This window comes from Triturus cristatus, chromosome 7, assembly GCF_964204655.1.
Source record: "Triturus cristatus chromosome 7, aTriCri1.1, whole genome shotgun sequence".
Lineage (NCBI taxonomy): Eukaryota > Metazoa > Chordata > Amphibia > Caudata > Salamandridae > Triturus > Triturus cristatus.
In genome coordinates, this window is record NC_140590.1 from 1,088,642,016 (window position 1) to 1,088,656,171 (window position 14,156).

Here is a 14,156-nt window from a genome sequence, read left to right on the forward strand (position 1 = left end):
GGGTTGCTGGGGAAAAAGGACAGCAAGCACTTGAAAAAGGACCGAGAGACACGTAGTATTGCCGCTAATAGTGACCTCGATCATGCAAGTTACATGCACATACATGACACGGTCCAAGGCTACACAGTTGAATACACATGTGACTGGCAGTACAAAAGAGAACACTCAGACAGCATGATCTATCTGGGGACTCAGAAAAACCGCATGGGACATCCATCAGAGAGCTGCGTGAACAATTACCTGGTAATCCCCTCAGTACAATGCAAATATGAACACACATGACACTGTTCGGAGATCCATCATCTACAGCTGACATTAAATGACCATTGATCATGGTCCCCCCATTAAAGCAGTGCACTTTGTGATCTGCATGGTACATGTTCTTTGCAGCAGGCATATTAACCCTCTGTGCTACCTTTCCAGGAGTCAACCCTTCCACTAGACAAAACTCGGATCTCTCTCTAGGAAGAACATTAATCACCGAAGTTATCATGACATTTTTATTGTTTCTGAAAAATGCCGGAGGCCAGGAAGGTGGCAGCAATTTTTTTAAAAACCATAATATACTTGCAAACACTACGCACCCACCCGAAATAGGTACCCAGTGCGGTCCCACCGTTTGCACCGCCCTAACCTGCTCAAGGTTCATGTGACCTCAGTGACAGTCACAGTGACTGGATCACTGTTGCTCTAGGGTGTGCTGCTTCGTAGGCCTGCCCGCAAGACTGGAGATGAACTTCAGTATCAATTGTGGTGGACAGGCCTTCAAGGTTAACTCACAATTGACACCACTAGGGTACACCTGCTTGTGCTAAGACATCAAGCCGTCTAAGGTCTAGTGGGGCCTTGTAAGGTCTAGCATGGGAATATGCCCCCTCAGTAGAGTGGTCTGGTGGACTGGTCATGAAGGCTGAACCCAGTTTCCCAGCTCTGGCCATAGTGCCACATCCTTTCCCCCACTGAACACCATACTGCCCCACTGTGAGAAACTTGCACTGCCTTCAGCTACAACCTAATTGTGCCAGCTATAAACACTTAGATGTGGCTCAATTCAAATTATGCACTTGATAAGAGTAATATGCTGCTTAAAAAAAAAAAGTAAAAGCAAACACTCATAGGGAATGCAAGATTAAGTAAAGCATGTGAAATGTAAGCAGAAACAACATGGTTACCTTAACGATCTCTCACTCACTATTCAGAAATCAGCGAGTGGTTTTACCTGAAAAGTTAAGGACATGACTACAGGGCCCTGAAGGGAACCGTTTCAATGTCCATTGCTTGTATCCTTAACAAACGTAAGCAGTATGGTTTAAAAAGACCACATCCATAAACAGAGCAATGGTACACATTTTGTTTTCCAATCCACCCATCAACCAGGTATCGCAGTCTCTCCAGGAATGGTGCACTTCCCCACCTGGGGACAACAATGCTGTTCAAAGAAAGACGAGAAAACAAAAGTAGCGCTTCACTGGCAAACTCTTTAAAGTGAGGCTGGTGTGTTTGGATGTGAATAAAACCAATCTGGCCACTTTGCAACCACTCTGTCTTGCTTTATTTAGTTATGTATTTATTTTTCATATTTAAAACCTTCTATTTCTCTCCATCCCGCTGCACTTTGGAATAGAAAAATGTCAGACAAAGGGCATTTCCCGCAAGAGTGTTTTTCTTTTTTGGATCCATTTCACAGGGAAGCAACTAAATGAAAGAAGGAAAGAGGTTGTGAACCGTTTTTTCAAGTTACGGTTTTCAGTAAGTGAGGAGCAAGACAGAAACAGGGAATAATAGGAAGAGGGGGGGGACAGCTGACAGCACAAAAAAGAAGAGGACATTGCCCGAGTCCTATTCCTTCTCTGCCCATCCCCGAACGTCCACGAAAGGAAGCCGAGCCTTTGAATGCCTTTGTACGCCCCCAAAATAGTGCCGCCTGGGGCGGCTCGCCCCCACCGCCCCCCCCCTAGCTACGCCACTGAAGTCAGCTTGCTGTCACCCTCATTTAAAAGTATTTTCAATCGCCTTTCAGGAGCCACTTCAAAAAACGTTTTATTGTTAGTTAGTTTCTTTATATAATGTTTTCTGATTATGAAAACCTACTACTGATTTTTTGTCATCCCTTGGGAAATTATGGGGTGAGGTTGGTTCATTCCCTTTCATCCAATGTGCTGCAAAAGTCTAAATTAATCTGGCTGGCAATTCGATGTCTACTCCTTTTCCTCTTCAATTACACTCCATGCCAAAGTTTCAAATTATAGAAAACAATATTGGCGATGGGAAAGAGAGTGAAGGGGGGAAAAAAGCAGATGAGTTATGGAGGGAGTTTGTTCCCCTCCAATGTGCTGCTCTCCTATAGGCCCAGAAAGCAAAAGACACACAATTGATGGACGGAATGCAGAACAAATCAAAACATTCCCCCCATTCAAGAGATCTGGGTTAAATCCATCATTCTTTTGCTCACCATGCCACCCTAGTTTTAACCTGGCCATATGCAAATGAGTCTTGACCCTGTGCCTCATGGGAACAGTCCAGCCTGAACTGCCAAGCCCGGTCCTCTCTGAACCGGAAACAAGCATCCTAGGATCGGTTTCGGGGTTTCACCCCTCTTTAGCCAGGATAGCTTGATTCCCACAAGGACCAGGGTCAAGACTGATTAGCATATGGCTGGGTCCAAACTAGGGTGGTGTTGTCAGCAAAAGAATGATGGATTTAACCCAGATCCTTGTGACTGGGGGTTATTGTTTGCATTGTCCAGCATTCCGTCCATCAATTGTTTCTTTTGCATATGTAGCCCTAAGTGGGAAGGGTATGCACAGACCTGGGTCCCGTGCTCACTACACCACTGGATTCAAGCTAGCCTGGCTGATGACGGTTGATGCCCAGAAACCGATCCCAGGATGCTTGTTTCCGGTCCAGGGAGGACCTGGCTTGGCAGTTCGGGCTGGATTGTTCCCACAAGGAACAGGGTCAAGACTGATTTGCATATGGCTGGGGTGGTGTGGTGAGCAAAAGAAAGATGGATTTAACCCAGATCCTTGTGACTGGGGGTGAATGTTTGCATTGTCCAGCATTCCGTCCATCAATTTTTTATTTTGCATATATCGCCCTAAGTGGGAATGGCATGCCCATACGTGGGTCCTGTGCCTACTACACCACTGGATTCAAGCTAGCCTGGCTGATGATGGGTGATACCCAGAAACCAGTCCCAGGATGCTTGTTTCCGGTCCAGGGAGGACCTGGCTTGGTAGTTCAGGCTTGACTGTTTCCACAAGGAACAGGGTCAAGACTGATTTGCATATGGCTGGGTCCAAAGTGGGGTGGTGTGGTGAGCAAAATAATGATGGATTTAACTCAGATCCTTGAAACTGGGGGTGAATGTTTGTATTGTCCAGCATTCCGTCCATCAATTGTTTCTTTTGCATATGTCACCCTAAGAGGTAAGGGTATGCCCAGACATGGGTCCCGTGCTCACTACACCACTGGATTCAAGCTAGCCTGGCTGATGACGGTTGATGCCCAGAAACCGATCCCAGGATGCTTGTTTCCGGTCCAGGGAGGACCTGGCTTGGCAGTTCGGGCTGGACTATTCCCACAATGAACAGGGTCAAGACTGATTTGCATACGGCTGGGGTGGTGTGGTGAGCAAAAGAATGATGGATTTAACCCAGATCCTTGTGACTGGGAGTGAATGTTTGCATTGTCCAGCATTTGGTCCATCAATTGTTTCTTTTGCATATGTCCTCCTATAGGCCCAGCTTTAGGATCTGCCTTAGAAGATTAAGCTTATCTTCTAGTTTTGGCTTTACAGGGAAGGAACCTTTTCGCTGGACTTTCAGCTTAATATTACAACTATCGAAGCTGGAACTCTAAACAAAATTAACCTTGTCATCTCTTTAACTTCTTGGCAGTGCAGAATAATAACTCTGTGACTATAGATCAGATGTAACACTCAAGGGCAATTGTATGACTTTTGTATGTGCTTTAGCTAGCAGCTGTAATGAAAAAATCTTGGAAAAGACAATTCATGTTCTTGGAGGTCATCAGTTTTTTGGTGCTTTCGGTGGTACTCGGTGCACACGGGCAATGAGGTAATGCAGAAATGGTGATTTATCATCTCCCATTTCATCTCGTGCTACAAAATAAATGACTACTCTCTCTCTTCTAGTCCCAAGCCAAGCCCAATCAGACCTCTCTGGATCCCAGCTTTGCAGAGGTTTGCGCATCTAGATCTAGTTTCTCAATCTGCATGTCTCTTTTTAACAGTCTTACATCTCCCTTCATATTAAGTCACTGTTCACAATATCTTTGAGCTAAGTAGCTCTGCCCTCTACTGTACAACAGACCTCTGGAAGGGCTTTTGTCTTTCTTAGAGTGTAATCTACCTTTTTCACTGAAGAAATGAAAAGTTGAAGAAGGCCGTGCCTACATTGATTTTCTCAACATTACTTATCTTAGCATTGTTCTTAACTGTCTTTTTGCATAGGACGTTTCCAGGAGCATATACAGATGACCTAATTTTTTCCTCTTGAATGCACGTCCTTTTGAGTTTCCCTGAATGTCCTTTTTGTTTGACATATGTAGCTCAGAATATCCAGTTTTCAAAGTTTGGTTCTTCTAGTTTGCTTATTTCCCAGGGAGTCCATGGACTGGTACAGCAGTTTAAATCTTGAGTCCTCTTTCCAAACATTTGTGCAATTGCTCGTGGGTGTGTCTTTGTGCTGCAGCTGTTGCAGGTGCCAATTTCTTTTATTCTTGCATGTGGTATGGACTTCTAGGCTCTAACAATTGAATCTTGTCATTCTAGTTCTGTTGACAAGCCTGTTTTTCATATTCAGAGGGGAGAAGTAGTAAGCTTTTTAGATTCAGATTATGCTTTTGAGGAGTATTTTTTATCAAGTAGGTGAACGATTATGTCATTGATCTGAGTCTCAGTGGATCATTAATTTCTAATCATCTTCAGTCATCAAAAAGGTTGTAAGTAGCCCAGTAAGCTGAGCTATCTAGGGCAGATCCTTGGAGATCAGAGGAAAATAACCCCAACACCCATAGCTATGGCACAGCAGCCCCCCCAAAAAAAGGTTAGACAAATCTATGCTCCTATAACTATGCAAATGAAATGTCATGTCAAACCTCTGCCTTAAGTGGCTATTTTAGGGCAAGATATGGTGACAGATTGGAATCATGAGTGAGTAGGAACCCATTAGATTTTGACAGGATTTTGAGTCATGATTCAGTACTTAAGTAGGTTTTATGAAAGTAACTTTATAACAATGAGAACATTTAAAATCGAGGTTAACTTGGAAATCTTGTGTTTTAGGATGCAAAGTGGGTGTTTTTACCAAGAGCAGCAGTTTTAAAAAAAAGATCTTTTATTAGAAGTCATATTAGATTCCAAAAGAATTGCATTATTATTGATCGCTGGGTTATGCTAAAAGATTTACCATTATTTCAGGTCCTTGCTTGATATGGGGAAAATGACTTTCCTATAAGAGCAGTTGTTTGTACCCCTGGTGGAGACTAGACTGGGAGGATCATCACTTGTCTGGTTCTCCTTTTTCATCTCTAGTCTTTATTGATAACCCCTTTCAGGTGCAAATTTATTGAGGTGAGGCATGGAGTCACCTAGGCTTCCTCTCTATCTCCGAAACTGTTTAATATTTAAATTAGGTCCCTCATCAGCATCATCCTGACTTTTGGACTTGAATATGTCTTATGCTGATGATACACAGCTTCTCTTTAGACTTGATCATTCAGTAGAGAAACTTCTATCCTTCCTTCTACCTTGCTTGTCAGTAATCCAGTTCTGGATGAGCAGAAATATGCTTAAATGAAAAGCAGACAAAAAAGAGCTAGTGATTTGTGGTCCTGCTAACCTATGGAATGTTATTGTGTGGCCCAGTAGGTTGGGGCACTTGGTGTACCTGCTATAGTTGTTAAAACACATAAGCCTATTCCCAAACAGCTTTTTGCAGTGTTTAGCAGTACTGTAATAGTACTACTCACATACTGCAAAATACTATTCACAAACCTACGTGCATAGATCTATGCTTTTAACTTTCCTCTCTTTTTTGTGCAGAAATTTTCGCCCCAACTGAGGAAATCTCGACACATGTATGCATATATTTTATTAGTAAATGTGGGAGGGAGATGGTAGAGAGGGTGTAAAATTGGGACTATTTACAAATAAATGGGAGGGGTTGAGGATATGGAATAAGGAGGGGTTAAGGAAGAGCTAGGTAGGGGTTAATGGAGGGACACCCACCCACCAAGCTACAGAAGAGTAAGCCCTTTCCTATTCTTGTGCTGTACGTCTACAGATAATGCAATCAGAAATTACCATATTGTAAATGAACTCCAGCTCAGGCCTGCAGTATGCTTAGTGCCATCCATGGCCATTCAAAAATACTGAAACACCCTCCTCTAGAAAATAGTGGAAGCAGGCATTTAAAGTAAAACCCTACAGGAAATAATGTTAAAAAATCATTTTGTGTATAACATTCTGTAATTGTTTTAAAATATGTATAAATTAGTTTTATGAGAAAAAAAGATAATTATAAATAAATATTAATTTATCAAAGATTATTTAAATAACCTTTTTTCAAGATAAAAGTAAATGTAACTTTAATTTCATTAAGAATAATGAATGTATTTTAAGTTTCATCTATACAGAAAGTATAGTAACTTTTAATACATAATAAGTAAACAAAAACATTTGACTTCAACTGTATTTTTTCCAAATAAATAATTAACAATTGTTTTTATTTAATCTAGTATACTTAAATTATTTACATTTTTAATTCAACATTAATTTACTAGTGATGTAGCATTGTTTAAAATGTGCCCAACTTTTCATTTAAATATATAAAAGTTACTTTAAATTAGTATTCAACATAAAAACTATTTTTCAACTTTAATAATCTTTTACAAACTTCCCTACATTTTACATAAGGCGATCTTTGCCCTTATTGTGGCGCACTGTTTCAAGTGCGGGGAGCATAAAATGAAATTGTAAAGTCACTACCATCAGTAATTTGTGGTTGAATGGGATTTGTTTTAACTAAATCTACTACCTGTTTCAGGGGGTGGGGAGATGTAAACCTATAATTTGCAGTAACTTTGCGCTTGAAAATGGTAAATAGCCTAAAGTAGTACAGGTACTTTAAAGTGTAATAATAACTTTACAGGTTTAGATTTACTCACATGTAAAGTTTATTTTGTAACTAGGCCCCTTAAGCTTTAAGTTTGACAGTCAACGCTCCCTGGAACCTCCAAACAGTTCTGTAGCATCAGCAAGTGATTTTCAATTAAAGCTTCTAAGCCTTCATGTAATCCCCTTTAAATATCAGACTCTAGTCGTAGCCATGAGCTTTTTTTCAAGGATCAACTATTTCAAGGCCTGCTGCCTAATCCTTCTTGCAAATTTACTGGCAAAAATGCAACTGATTGGCCTCGGGCCTATGTAAGTTTGACCATGTTTTTGAAGCCAGATAGAATCGACATTGGCAGGGCCATACGGGGAATGCAAACCAGCCCTAGCAATTGAGTCGGACCGGCTGCTTCAGGGGACGGGGGTGCGAGTGGAAAACATCCAGCTGCTTTTGTGAGAGGGGGCTGATATTGCAACTATGCTGCAAAACCGGCCCGGTAAGAAAAACGGCAACCCAGGGGTCAAAACTGGCCCACATCCTGGCGGCCCATCGGGGAAACAATTGGTGCCCGCTACAGTCAGTCTGGCCCTGGACATGGGCTACTTGTAGAGAAAGATATAGCTTTAAATCTTTAATTCTATCCCATAGATCCCTGTATTTCACAGACGCCCTGCAATAAAGACCTGTATATCTAAGTATGTGCTTGTAGGATCTTATTTTCTACTAAACATGCACCTAGGAATAAAATAATTTCCAATTCTAGCTTCCCAACTATGGAACCAGGGGGCATATGTATCAACATCACCATTTGCGATTCTCAAATAGCGATTTTTAAAGAATCGCTATTTGAGAATTGCAAAACGGGATGTATTTAAAAAATTGCAAACTTTTTGCGATTTCTTAAAATTCCTTAATTGCGATTAGCAAATTGCGAAATCGCAATTAATGAATACCTGCCCATTCATTTCTATGGGCCAGGAGACCCATAGGAATGAATGGGAAGTAATTCTCAAATAGCGATTCGCAATTTGCTAATCGTAATTTGAGAATAATTTCAAAGGTGCAAAGGTGTCATGATGACACCCTGATGCACCCCTGAAATGAGCATGTGTGTGCATATGGCACACATACATGCCCTAAGGGCATGTATGAGCGCCACGTGGCACTTTGTAAAATTCAAAAAAGTGCATTTTGAAAGGAAATCGCAAATTACCACCAACTGGAAGTTGGTGGTAATTTGCGATTTCTTAAGGATAATTCGCACAACTTGGGTGCTTTTTACATATCATTTAAGAAATCGCAATTTGCGATTTCTTAAATGCTTACGCAAAATTAAGAAATCGCTAAATTAGCAATTCCTTAATTTTGCGATGGGATTTGGGTCATACATCCCGATTACCGATTTTTTAATCGCAAACGCTATTATTTTGCGAATCGCAGCGTTTGCGATTAAAAAATCGTTTGATACATATGCCCCCAGATCCCTACAAATCTCCATACTATTCCAGAACATTTGACCTTCCAAAAAAGATTTAACATCTTTTTTTTATTTTTCTAAAGTTTTTAAATTGGATAATGCTGTAAACTCTTCCCCTCATTCTTCTTGTATGTTGATAGGGTATACTCTATTTCTTGTTTTATGAGTGCAAATATATATTTTTAAGTGCATACTGTGTTTAAAAATATACTTCATCATCTTGTTGGGGATGCTGAAATTGCTGAGATTTGTGTATTACCCTAGGGGGGACCGAGAAAATATCCAATAATAAAGTATTTCTGAAAAATTGATTTCAGAGTTTAGCAAAGGTCTATTTATATAGCTCGCTCATGGTTTTCTCAATGAAACCAAGTGTTAAAATAAAAAAGTGAAAGTAGGTAAAAAAAACGTGACATTATTTTCATCAGCAGCATTTTGTACAGAAGGCTAATCTACAATAAAATGTTATGTCAATCCTAATCTTCTAGTTGAAGAAATATATAGTTGTCTTGATTGTCCATAACCATAGCCTACTCTGTCACTGGCATATGTAGCACCCACCTGGGCCTGCTCCCTTTTGTCTCCCTAGTCAGGCAGGCTCCAAACACAATGGACTGGAGATGCCTCAGAACTGGATTAAAATGACCCCAGGGAGGGTTTGTCCATTTCCACAGCCCCACTGCTGGGCGGGCACAGGCAGCTCTCCAGAGGGGAAGAAAGGTCCTGCTATATTGGTGTTGGGTAGAGATGCGCAGTGCAGGTTTGTTTGCTAGGTGGGAAACACAAACTGCCAAAACCGTGGGTAGATTTGTCCCTAGGAAACGTTTCCATATATTTTGGGAAGGGGCCAGAAGCCACCCACAAGCCAGTGACGGGCATTTTTGTGGAAACCCTAACCTCTTCAGAACACTAATGGGCCCCTGAAAACAGAAGAAAGACATACATGCTATTGAAACATTTGAGGAGAACCCTAAGGACTGGACCTGCTTCCAGTCGTAACCACGGCTAAGAAATAAATTTCAATGGTCAGTTGGCTGACCTCCTGTTAAGCTACATGGACAAATATGCTGAAAAAAGCCCACTTACTGGAAGAGTCACCTCAATCATTTCCGCTGGACCTGCCCTGGTCCCTTCTTGTGTCTTCTTTTGGAAGGAGTTCTGACTTCTATGTACTGTTCTTGCAGTCCTGGATCCCTTGGCAGGTGTCAGAGTGTAATCCTCCTGCCTAACCCCAAAAGCTGGTACTAAGAAACGTTTTGCTAACTTTTTGCCAGGAGAACCATTGAGGGAGTGGGACCAACTTACCAACCGACTCACCAACGGTACATCACCGGTGGACCTGTTTTTGCCCTAGCTCCCATTATGTTTCAATTCCAATGCCGCTTCATCTTCAACACTCAGGTTCTTTAAGCTTTAAGCTCCTCACCTCTCCAGTAGGGCTTCTAGGGGCTGCTTCCTGGCTGCCTCCTTTGTACGTTAACAAGGACTAGGCCAACATGTGGTCAAAGTCCATCATTGAGCAGGTGTGGGACATGGAAGAAGATGAGGAAGAACAGGACTCTTAGAGCTGGAACATGGGTGCCAGGTGTTTTGCGTCATCTGCACTATCATAATGCTTGTGGTGTGTGGTTATTGGCTCAGATTTTGTACTGGAGGATGAAAATATCAGAAACCACATTTTAAAAACCAACCTGTATCTCTGGAACCCATAATGACAATAATTACCAACAGGTGAACATAAGATTTCCACTCCTACCCTTGTCTCTGTTTCTTGTCAAGATATTTACGAGAAGGCAACGTCCATGCATTAAATGACACTGACCCGCTGGAAATCACCGACGGCCTCTGGTTCATTCTGGAACACATGTGGAAGCTTCATTAATCATTGCATACAGTTGCTCATTGAATAACCAAACCCACTTCTGAGACCATGGCTTCAGTATGATCACCTCTCATATCAGTAGCTCATATGGAGATTTATAGGTTTGGGAGAGGTGCGTGTGCCTGCTTTAAATATATCAGCCTTTATCCTCAGCCCATGAGCCACCACCCTTCCTCATGAACCCACTCCAAATAATGAGGGGAGTGTAACAATCATCAGTCCGGGGCTGAGGAAAGGCGCCTTCAGCAATCATTAGCCAAAGTGACATGGTCCTCTTGGCATCAAATGAGTGAAATGAATGTCCTCCTGATTAGCTGATGGACCTGCGACTTTTCAATCCTGGATAAAAGTAAGAAACCGATGAATTCACTCCGCCAATGTCCCCAACTAGCAAATTAAATGTGCCAAAGAATGAGATCAGGTTCCCATCTTCTCTTGACATAATCTACAGTCTGTATGTTGTTGACTCTCACTAGAATCATCAGACGGTAATGCACACATGGAGTGTGGTTCTGCAATCTGGATCGCAGGCACTTCAGTTCCCTACTCATATTTGTTTTTCATAGCAATGAATAAATAGCTCTTTGACATTTCTTACTACAGTAATCAACAGTGATTCAAATAATCCAGTTACATGTACTCAATGAATGATTAGGCTTGTTTGAAATGTTGTTTACGCTAGTGTAATTTCGCATAATTTCCAGCATTTCACTTTATAAATATTATGCAAACTGCCATACTATGTAAAGTCACATGATTGGAATTTCGTTTTGGAAAAATACTGTTGCAGGAGCGGGAGGCAATGCAAATGAATCAGTGTGAGCAGCTGTTGTTCACTTCGTGCACAATTTTACACAATTCTTTATTTTAGAGCGAAAGACATTCTCCAGTCCAAGAAGGATGCGAGGACGCATTTGGTACAGATTTACAAGCCCCTTGCACCACTTTTGCGTCACTTTTCCCATATTAAAAATGACGCAAAAGTGGCGCAAGGGCCTTGTAAATAAGCCCCTTTGTTCATAAAAGTAGTACAAAATGATGGACGGGCATTTTTCGTAATAACGCGTTACTTGACATATTTTTTATGCAAAATGAATTGTGTTACTTACTTTCGCTAAGCGAGCTTAGCGCTAGGATAATTATCGCCGACTATCGCTGGATTTTATCGTGGAGATAGCGAGCTATCAGCGACACTTATCTCCAAAGCGATAAAAATTCCAGAGTTAGCTGCCAAATGTGCGATTATCGCTGGAATTCCAGCCATAATCGCACAGCGATTGCCGATAAATTCTTGATAGTGCAGGACAGACTTAGCCATTATTTCCACCTTCCATTGGATATAATGGCTAAGTCAGATTGAAAGCAGACGTAAGAAATGTAGCGATAAGCGCGGTTAGTGCTACTTTTCTTATAGCCATGCAAGTTAGCGGGAGGTTTGTTGATAGGAGAAATGTCGGTTAGCGACATTTCTCACGCTATTTTTGTGTGGAACGCCCACTTTGCATTTCATTAGAGATGCAAATCTGGGCATTGAGGGAAAGGGCACTAAGGCAAGGATTCACGGGATAATGTGACCTTGCTGATAATGCGATAAAATTAACGCTGCTTTTCGCCCAAAAACGGACGCTAAAGCGGCGATAATTTTATCGCTGCGCCTTGATGATGTGCCCCGAAGTGATTTGCCCAGAATCACAGGATGTTAAGCATCATTTTCGAGTCTCGAACCCTGTTTCCCAAATTTGAGATCGCCCGCCCTAGCCGTTAGGCTACATCCTCTCTCTGGCTGAACTGACCTTGCCAGGATTTAAAGAGGTTTCAAGGTGACTCCATGTGTCAGCTATAGCCATTTGACCTGCTGCCCTCATATATCGGATGACGCACAGTGGCCTTCCATAGAGATTGGCTAATGGGGTGGCACTCAGAGAGTTGGCCTTGTTTCCATGTTTCCTCAACCACGGCCTTACCGAGGAGGAATGACACTGAAGAAGAGACTGGGATCCCGGGAATGCCGGTACCCTTGTGAAATTCGATGATAGGATCTTTCAAGAAGCAAATATAGGACATTGCACCTTGAAGCCACAGGTTATTCGGAGGAGATGGGCGCTTTGGACATGGAGGTATAAATCCTGCATGCGCATCTTTCATAGGAATCACACTGCACGAGCACAGGGACTCTCGCTCTGAACCGAGGCCTTTTAATTGATGGACCCCAGGGACCAGATTACTCTCTTTACATTTGTGACTTGTCCTTTTCCCCTAAAAGAAACAGGCTATTAGTGACAGGCCTCCTTTGACACCAGTTGCTGTATCTCTGATTCATTCCACTTAAAGCCCTGGATGTTATAAATTGATTCTACAGGATTTCGGGATCTTTTGGTCAATTTGTTGCGGTATTTTGTGGCAGTGTCAATTTTGATTTATAACTTACACTCGGGAAGAATTCAAGAGACAACTCCTTGCCATGAATCCACTAGATGGCGCTGGCATAGTGAGGATCGCTGCTGCAGCATTAAGGTGGCCGCTGGCCAAGGATACAGAGAAATGAACACACACAAAAGCATAGTTTCCCATTTCTTTATGAGATACTTGAAAAAAATTATATGAATAATAACAAAACCTAAGAAACCAACACAAGTGGCAAAGTACCCATCCTTCTCCCCTACTGTTAACATGTTTTCCATAATCTGCTTCAATTGTATTCTACATGCAGGGTAGCTTCAGTCAACTATGGTTTTGTACTGCATCAACAATCCACAAGTGTCCACATGTTACGATCAAAAGCTGGTGAAGGGCGCGAGCGGGGAATGCGCTTCTTAGGCTACATACAGCTGATGGAGAAGGGTTTTGCAAAAATGAAACCTGCTCGAATCGAGTAGCCCCATTATACGTACTAACAGTAAATAGACGTAGTAAACCTACTGTGCGCCCACATAAACACAGTGTAACTGCTTTGCGCATGCCTAAATTAACATTTACTTGTATGAATGTATGTTTGCCTCTGAACCCATAAATCAACACTATATTTGATCTATCAGTCCTTTTTATTGACTGAGAGTAACAATCTTATTTTTCTTTTTTACATTTGCTTCAAACAGAGTAAACTCTTCATCAATGGACTACTTTGTATCTTACATTATTCACACATATATCCTGTACATGATATTTACACTTTTTTACAAAAACATATACATAAAACAAATAATATGACGTTTGTGTAACTTAAATCTCCACTATTTGTTTTTTCGCAGTACTTTATGAAAATGTCCAATACTTTACACCTTTGGGACCTAAAACAACTTTGTCCTCAAATTTGTTAACCTTTCTTGGTCCTAAGCAGGGTCAGAAACAATCGTTGCAATACTTATACGAGGGAACCTTATATTTGTTAAATTCCTTTTCCTAGGGAAGCAAAAACACTTTTTTAGCTGTCCCTGTTTGTTCTGGTTCTCTGCTTGTCTGTTTTCGTAGCCTACGCGTTTCGACCTTTGTGTGTGGACCTACAAGTTCTTGGCAAGGTCTTCTTCAGGGCTTGTTTTACTGGTATGTGGACATCTTTCTCCATAAACTTTACTGGTCTCCTGCAAGAATAACAGTGGGCCTTATTTACAATGTGCATTCTTGGAAATGCGTTTTATCTAGTGGGTCAGGATCAAGTTTA